The sequence below is a fragment of the Aedes aegypti genome, chromosome 2 (assembly GCF_002204515.2).
Source record: "Aedes aegypti strain LVP_AGWG chromosome 2, AaegL5.0 Primary Assembly, whole genome shotgun sequence".
In the NCBI taxonomy this organism is placed as follows: domain Eukaryota; kingdom Metazoa; phylum Arthropoda; class Insecta; order Diptera; family Culicidae; genus Aedes; species Aedes aegypti.
In genome coordinates this window covers 163,997,772-164,007,076 of record NC_035108.1, presented here as the reverse complement: position 1 = coordinate 164,007,076, position 9,305 = coordinate 163,997,772, and the positions used below count along the sequence as shown (strand labels likewise).

Sequence of the window (9,305 nt, the reverse complement as noted above, 5' to 3'; positions counted from 1 at the left end):
AATAAGAAGAAGATGTGGGAGTTTATTCGTGACCAGCTTTTCGAGCAGTGTGGTGTGTCGTTCAGTTCAAAACAAGTTGAGAATCGCTATAAAACTGTTTCGAGAAGACGTCAAATTGCAAGAGCTAATAATCGGAGCTCTGGAAGCACTTTTGCGAGCACTCCGTTCGATGCGGAATTCGAAGAAATCGTGGCTATCGATGACTCTATTGAACCTGAGTTGCAAATGGATACCACTTCGATGAAAACGAAAATTACGTCTTCGAAATCAAACGTTTCAAAAAGTACGCCATCGTCAGGATCTGTGACTCCATCACAATCACTCTCGCCTAAGCCAACTAAAAATAAAGGAGGAAGCAGAAGTCACCTATTGCAGGAAAAATTCTGGAAGCTTTCGCTAAAGCCCAAGAGGAGAAAAAGGAGAGGCATAGGGAGCGCATGGAAAAGTTGGATACATTAACTCAACTGTTGCAACGTATAGCAGATAAATGAATAATGATAATGTTCAACTGACAAATATGCTTTGATGCCTAGATTTAAAAATACACAATCAACTTTCTCTTATTCAACTATTTAGCTTTTTATTTTCGTCATTTATGTAAAAGTGTTTACAATAGTGTTTCTTCTCATCTCTCCTAGCCTTTTTAAAAGATTGTCTCTTGTATTACATTCTTGATAATTATTTATTCTTACATTGTCTTGAGAATTATCTACGTCTTAATTGTTTTCTTCGTTGGTTGTTAAAAATAAGTCGTTTTGATCGATGCATGTGTTATGTAGAACAAAACATGCCATTATAAATTTACACATTTTGTTAACAGTTAAAAAATCTAGACGCATAAGTTTTCTAAAACCTTGTTTCAATAATTGAAAACAATTTTCTATTTTAACTCGTGTTTGACAATGACGTTTGTTATACTTTTTTTGCCTATTTGACAGGTTACCATAATCCCTAAAAGGAGTTAATAGATGCTCACGAATAGGATAAGCTGCGTCTCCTAGGCTATGATAACTTTGTTGGCATATCGTTGGCAATTTTTGGCTTATCGGGGACATGCTAAAAATTCTCGAATCATGAATTTTGCTAGGTGGGCCCAAAAAGACGTCAAGGAACCTTTTATCGGCATCACATATACCCTGCAGTGTTATAGATACCAATTCATGCCTATTGATATATGTGGAGCGAATTTTGTTTGCTGGTTTTCGAACATTAATATAGCTTCCATCGATGCAACCGATAACGTTTTTAAATCCGGCGAGCTGTAAAAGTTAAAAAGATGGTTTAATGGCCTCATTCATGCATTATCCAAAATAAAATTAATAACAGTTTATAAATAACAACAACATTATTGCATAAAAAATCCGTATACCTTTCCGAATTCGTTCGCGACGTTCGCTTTTTCTGCATCAGTCATGGGCATTTTTATGTATTCCTTAGATATTTCATGGAATAAATCTAGGATAGATTCCGTGTGTCGAAAAAATGTTGACTCCGACATGTCGAACAAATTACAAATCTCTCTATAGGAGTTTTTATTTGCACAGAACCTAAACAACAATGTGTTATTAGTTTTATGTTTAATAATTAAACTTAAATTAATTAAACTCACCATAAAAAAGATAGCATTTGTTTTTATGCACATAGACTACTTCTGCCCCGTTCTTCTGCTTCATTGAAAAAACAGAATTTTCAAATTTACAAATAAGAAGTTCTGCTGTACTCCTCGTTAATCGGAAATTGTTGCGAAACTAAAAAAAAAAACAAAGCTTTTGTGATGTAAGCTGAAAAGCATACCAATAAAACATACCTCTTCATCATTGTATCGATCAATCGTACTCATAAAATTTTCAGCGCGCGATTTTTTATTTCTTGTGGTACCGTTTATTTGAAAAAATGCAAGGAACATTTCCTCGTCTCCTTCTGAATCAGATGATTCAATCAAATTCCTGATCAAATCCATTTTATCCACGCACTCAATAATGACCGAAAACTGAAAACGATATCACCTGCTCGACAGCGAAAACAACAAAACCTACCAAAGCGATCAAAACACGAATATCACTGACAGCTAAGCATCATGCATGTATTGGTAAAAAGAGTGCAGTACCTGCTACACCCAACTCGATCAGGGTGTAGAATTTACTGCACCGTTGGCGATCGAGTGCAGAAACGGTGTACTACCTGCGGAATAAAAGAACGGTTTGGGTGCAAGTTTTGCTACACCGGTGGGAAAACGGTGCAGGCGGGGCAAATAAAGTAAAACGACATTACATTTAATCTCCTCATTAAAGTATTTTTCAGCGAACAAATATGCTTCTAGGTAAGTTAGCTTAAGGAAACCTAGTTTAAGAAGAAATTTAGTATAAGTTGAACAATATAAGGTATTAGTAGCAATAAATTCTTACTAATGGTGTAGAAAATAAATTTTAACGATTGGACACTGGTTCTGTTTTTTATTGCTTTAGCTGATAATTAATTGTATCGGCCATAATGGCAAACAATGGCGAGGAGCTCTATTGCATGTTGTATGTGTATTAGTGTGGGACAAAATTTAGATTCTCGCTCCAGTCCACTTTTTGGATTACATTTAGGTCCTATAAAAACTGTGCAAAATTTCAGCTCGATCGGAAAAAAACTATATTTTAGCGCCAGCCGTTCAAAATTAGTATGGGATTTACTATGGGAAAACTTACTTTTGCAAAGAAAAATCGCCAGAGGTCGCCCATTGACTTCTATAAAAATTCTGAACACAGACCTCGATAGGTATTTTAACGATGAAGAATATTGCCCAAGACCGCGAAACAATCCGACACTTGTGAAAAAAGTTATTCAATGAAAACCTATTGGCAAGGCAACGTTGATTAACACGTAAAGGAATAACAATAATAACGAAATCAGGCAAAATTTCCGAATAGTATATGCTTAATAACTTTTTTCACAAGCATCGGATGGCTTTGCGGTCTTTGACAATGTTGTTCATCGTAGAAATACCTACCAAGATCTGTGTTCAGAATTTTTATAGAGCACAAGGGGCGACCTCTGGCGATTTTTCTTTGCAAAAATGAGTTTTCCCATAGTAAATCCCACACAAACTTCGAACGGCTGGCGCTAAAATATAGTTTCTCCGATCGAGCTGAAATTTTGCTCAGTTGTTATGGGACCAAAATGCAATCCATAAAGTGGACTGGAGCGAGAATCTAAATTTTTCATATAACCGTGTCCCAGGCTAATGTGTATTGGGGTTTTACTTAGCCTAGTGTGAAGCTGCCTGCGATCCATCCGTTAGACCAGTGATTCCCAAAGTGGGCTAATTTGCCCCCCTGGGGGCGATTTTCAGGCTCAAGGGGGCGAAAATTTGTAAAATAGAATTAGGGGGCGAAAAATTCAGAAAGGGGGCGAAAAGGCTAACACGGGAGCATTTGAAAATAATATCATTTTTTAGGACACACATCTGAAGGTTAATCAATTCCAAACTTAACTAATTTCAGGAATATTTTACCTTGGATCGATATATCTTCAATCAGAATTATTTTTAAATTATGATACACTACACTTGATAATTGTCAAACACATGCATTCACGTTTTTTAATATCATATAAATTTTTTAGAATGGTTGATATTTGAGATTTTTACAAGGTCGGATATGATTAGCCACAGATAACATTTAAAACACAATATATTTTGGATGTACAAAACATGGTTGGGTGACAAAACGTCGAAAGACAAAATGTCGAATGCCAAAACGTCGAATGCCAAAACGTCGAAAGGACAAAACGTCGAAGAGACAAAACGACGAATGCCAAAATGTCGAATGCCAAAACGTCGAAAGAAAAAAAACGTCGGAGGGATAAAACATGGAATAGACAAAAAAAGCGAATGTCTGACAAAACATCTATCTATTCAAGGATATGAACGAATATGAAGAAAATCGATAAAAATGTAACGTGAGATGCAAAAATTAAACAGTGTTTTGAACAGTTAAGGCAGTGACAATTTTTTTCCAATGTTATTACCGTGGTACCGTAATTTTTAGTTGGTATTGGATGGTATATCAAAAAGAAATTGTTGAAATTGATGATTTAAACAATATTTAAGTTTAAATCATCAAGTTACAAAACATGTGTTAGAGTGTCTCATCAAAGTGTTAATATTAGTTAAACATTTAGCGTGTTTTGAAATAAAAATATCAATTAACTCTTATTAAATTTATTGTATCGTATTCGGTTTTCATTATTTTTTCAATTGATACTTGTATTGTTCTTTCTATTTTGGTACTGTCTCACTAACGCTTAAATTATAAAACTGTATAAATTCTCTACACCAAAAAAAAACAACGTCTAAACTTAAGTCAGCAGTTCATATAGGAAACTTGCTGGAGATCCTGACTTCTATATATGTGATCCCAAAGTTTCAGAAAAGATAATCATGTTTTGGAAAATAATAAGCAGTTTTTGAACAAATAATCGATTCAGTTGTACTTATTCGACAAAAGAATGAGTATGTTTTTAAAGAATAAAGAATTTACTAATTGTTTAAAATTATGTGTTAGTTGTTAGTAATTAGTTTACAACACATTGGAAAAGTTAAACATTCAAATGAAATTAAGTTATTGAAATTATCATGTTTGGAAATATCATCCCACTTTACACAAAATGTTTTATATTGATTTATATACTAAACAACATGAACTACAAACACTAGAGTAACAATAGCATGATGTCACATTTACGGAACTCGAAGATAGACGAAACTGATCAGTTTGAACAACAGCAATAGATTAGTCAGTAAGAATCCAATCGATAGACATGTAATTCGCGCGCCTTGTTTCACTAAAATAAAGAAGTTTTATTGGATGTAACCGTTGAACGCTTTTATCGTAAGGAAAAGACTAGAAGACGAGTTGAAAAAGGATGTTTATAGGGACAGAAAAGGAACATGATAATTCACATAATGGGGGGATCTGCGGAATCCGTTGCTGAAAATACAACTTAACCCACGAACCTATACCCTCAACATCATGGTTGACATGGTTGATCACTTCTGTACTTCAAATTCAATTTGCTTCACCAAGTTCTTCTGTCCTCGTCTAAAATGGATGTAAGAGTGACATTTTTCTGAAAAAAAAAAATCCATGCATACTGCGACGAAAATTGTAAATTTTGCTGTTTCTAACGCCGTCCGCATCGCAACCGTTTTTTCCTTAGCAACACTAGTTATCCAAAATGACTGCTTTCGACGTTTTGTCCCTTCGACGTTTTGTCCCTTTCGACGTTTTGGGATTCGACGTTTTGGCATTCGACATTTTGGCATTCGACGTTTTGGCTTTCGACATTTTGTCCCTAAACCACAAAACATGTATCTGAGAATTTTTAGATATTTTTGCAAATGCCCAATATTTTATATAAGGACATTTTTACGTGAGAACTTTGAGGTTAGAAAGATATTATTTCTTTCATTGGCATGCAGGTTTTTACAGAAAAAAAGAAGATTTGCATACTTTCTCATCATTTCTCATGGTACAAATCATTTTAGAGACAATTTTTTCTTGGTGTTAGAAAAAATACCATTTTTATATATTGCATTGAAATATGAGTTAAAAACCATTCTGTATTTTCATATATTTGTTTAAAGTTTTTGGATTCAATGAAAAAAATGACATAATTACATTAAATATTGGAATCACATATCAGGGGGGCGATTCCAGATAAATGTTGGCCTCAAGGGGGCGAAAGTTGAAAAAGTTTGGGAAGCACTGCGTTAGACAAACGATCGAGAGGTCTATTCAGATGATTAATCCTAACAGGCAGTTTTGACGCATCTTTCAATTATCTTTCAACTTTACCGCTGTGTTGTTTTTTTTCGGGATTTTGCTTCTAAAATTCATTATTTGGTGTATCATCTGAATGATTATTTATTGTTAAAGGAAAAACTTCATTGAATCTGAGCTCATGGTTTCGTTCTTTAATTCCCTCGAGCATCATATCTACAACTTCGTTCGTCAAATCACTTCTCCGTCGTGTTCACAAACACCAGGATTATTGAATAAATGTGCCCAGCATATCAAATTACACATCGAGCAAAGTCACTTTCAATTTCTCCACCACCTAATGTGACTGAATTTATACGGTTCGAAGGTTCGAAACGTGTTCAAAATTTGCGCACGTTTGCCTTGTTCGTTAGGTGCTTCCGGCAGGGGACACCCGTCAAGATGGAATACTTACCTTCAACGAGCAGGAAGGCACACCATTCTTCAGCTGTTCAAATGTAGGATGAACTTGAGAAATGTGTTGCCAGTGGCAAAAGCAGCAAGTTGGAGACGAACGTTCTCCGGTGTGTGAGATACGTTCAAGAAGAGCTGTGTGATAGGATAAGTACATCAGAGCAATCCCAGAAATCATCTTGAATGTATTTACAAATGCTTCTACGGTTGGTGTGTTAAGTGTCTCAGATCAAGTAAGAGTAAATTTGCATTATTCAATTATCATTGAATTTTCTTTCGGATTCCATATGTGGAATGAGCTGAAACGAGACGCGAGAGATATGTATGGCTTGTTGCTTGCAACTGAAAATATTTTTACTTAATTATTACTTGACTCACTCATTTACTCATCCAGCCTCTGGTGGTATTTGATTGTAAAATCGTCTACTGTCAAGCGCTGGATATTGAATCGAATTATTCGCTGTGATCTTGAGTTCGTCACAGTTGATAACCACGTTGTAATCTGACTGAAAACTAGGTTATGAACCAAGTTGGTTGGACCAGCTAACTGGAAGTCCTAAGATCGATGCCATCATGATGCCAAATATCACTATTTGAGTGCATTCTGTTATGCTTACGAATATTATTGCAGCAAGGATGATGGGGACCATGAATTTTTGCAAGCTGATTACTTCATCGACGTTCCTAGGGCCATAAGATAAATTGGCAAGAAGTGGACAATGTTGACATTTGACACAACTGTAGCCTCTTAAAATAGCAGATGTCTGTAAAAATTACAAATGTTGTTCCACCCTTTTTGTATGTTAATCTAAAACCATGACAATAGTGCCTTGAAAATTCTGATTCGATACTGTTGAGCATAAAAAATTCAAACAAATTTTGTAGAGAAAAACCTGTAATATAATAACTACCGAAAAGCTAAACATTACATATAATTTGCAATTGGATTAGATGGACAAATTGATGTGAAAATTTGCGAAAAAGTTACACGTCTTCTCAGTGAGAATCGAACTCACGACTCCCCGATCTCTAGTTGGGGCGCGTTAACCACTACGCCATGAGAGGACTCATGAACGCAGAAGTTAACCTGAATTCGATTTCAGCTCAATAATCACGTGGTCCTCTTTCGCAAAGTGCACCTCTTTCGGAAGAATTAGATGCCCATCCAAACACAACGCTTTCTATATATATCCAATGCCTAGCCCGAGAGCGCATTGTTTTTTAGGTATAGGAATAGCACACTACACTAGCCAGCAACTGCGCTGGCTGAGGTTTCTATTGTGTGGGCTTCCAAAGGGTCGCGACGTTCTCAAACGACCGGTTACGGAACATGAGTCCGTTGCTCGATAAATACTTGTTTTAATTATGAATCGTGGTTTACGGCCAACCAGCCGAGTGGAAGTTTAACAACTACCGAAAAGCTAAACATTACATATAATTTGCAATTGGATTAGATGGACAAATTGATGTGAAAATTTGCGAAAAAGTTACACGTGTTTGGATGGGCATCTAATTCTTCCGAAAGAGGTGCACTTTGCGAAAGAGGACCACGTGATTATTGAGCTGAAATCGAATTCAGGTTAACTTCTGCGTTCATGAGTCCTCTCATGGCGTAGTGGTTAACGCGCCCCAACTAGAGATCGGGGAGTCGTGAGTTCGATTCTCACTGAGAAGACGTGTAACTTTTTCGCAAATTTTCACATCAATTTGTCAATCTAATCCAATTGCAAATTATATGTAATGTTTAGCTTTTCGGTAGTTGTTAAACTTCCACTCGGCTGGTTGGCCGTAAACCACGATTCATAATTAAAACAAGTATTTATCGAGCAACGGACTCATGTTCCGTAACCGGTCGTTTGAGAACGTCGCGACCCATTGGAAGCCCACACAATAGAAACCTCAGCCAGCGCAGTTGCTGGCTAGTGTAGTGTGCTATTCCTATACCTAAAAAACAATGCGCTCTCGGGCTAGGCATTGGATATATATAGAAAGCGTTGTGTTTGGATGGGCATCTAATTCTTCCGAAAGAGGTGCACTTTGCGAAAGAGGACCACGTGATTATTGAGCTGAAATCGAATTCAGGTTAACTTCTGCGTTCATGAGTCCTCTCATGGCGTAGTGGTTAACGCGCCCCAACTAGAGATCGGGGAGTCGTGAGTTCGATTCTCACTGAGAAGACGTGTAACTTTTTCGCAAATTTTCACATCAATTTGTCCATCTAATCCAATTGCAAATTATATGTAATGTTTAGCTTTTCGGTAGTTGTTAAACTTCCACTCGGCTGGTTGGCCGTAAACCACGATTCATAATTAAAACAAGTATTTATCGAGCAACGGACTCATGTTCCGTAACCGATCGTTTGAGAACGTCGCGACCCATTGGAAGCCCACACAATAGAAACCTCAGCCAGCGCAGTTGCTGGCTAGTGTAGTGTGCTATTCCTATACCTAAAAAACAATGCGCTCTCGGGCTAGGCATTGGATATATATAGAAAGCGTTGTGTTTGGATGGGCATCTAATTCTTCCGAAAGAGGTGCACTTTGCGAAAGAGGACCACGTGATTATTGAGCTGAAATCGAATTCAGGTTAACTTCTGCGTTCATGAGTCCTCTCATGGCGTAGTGGTTAACGCGCCCCAACTAGAGATCGGGGAGTCGTGAGTTCGATTCTCACTGAGAAGACGTGTAACTTTTTCGCAAATTTTCACATCAATTTGTCCATCTAATCCAATTGCAAATTATATGTAATGTTTAGCTTTTCGGTAGTTGTTAAACTTCCACTCGGCTGGTTGGCCGTAAACCACGATTCATAATTAAAACAAGTACTGTAATATAATGTTTCTAAATCTCTGATGTTCTAATTTCAAGATTTTGATGCAATTAGGTATGACTTGTTAACAAAATTATATAATAGCTCGTATTTTCCATGAGTTATAGTAGTATACGTTTGTACATATACATTCTATATGAAGCATTTGAATTGACAATCTGTGCCGTGCACCAACTAGCTCCATTCTCAGCTCCCGCTTTCTAAGTAAGTATCGGAAGAGAAACTTTGCAAAAATATGTTGATAATGTTAAAAGT

General features: G+C 36.6%; 1 long non-coding RNA gene across 1 annotated transcript; it reads right to left on the bottom strand.

Moving 5' to 3' along the window:
- Nucleotides 1-554: 554 nt before the first annotated feature.
- LOC110676181 lies at nucleotides 555-2,245 on the bottom strand. The gene is made up of 4 exons (XR_002500138.1): nucleotides 1,808-2,245; nucleotides 1,610-1,748; nucleotides 1,370-1,547; nucleotides 555-1,259 (listed from the first exon to the last, which is right to left on the bottom strand). It is a non-coding gene; the product is annotated as an uncharacterized LOC110676181 (long non-coding RNA).
- Nucleotides 2,246-9,305: the final 7,060 nt, after the last annotated feature.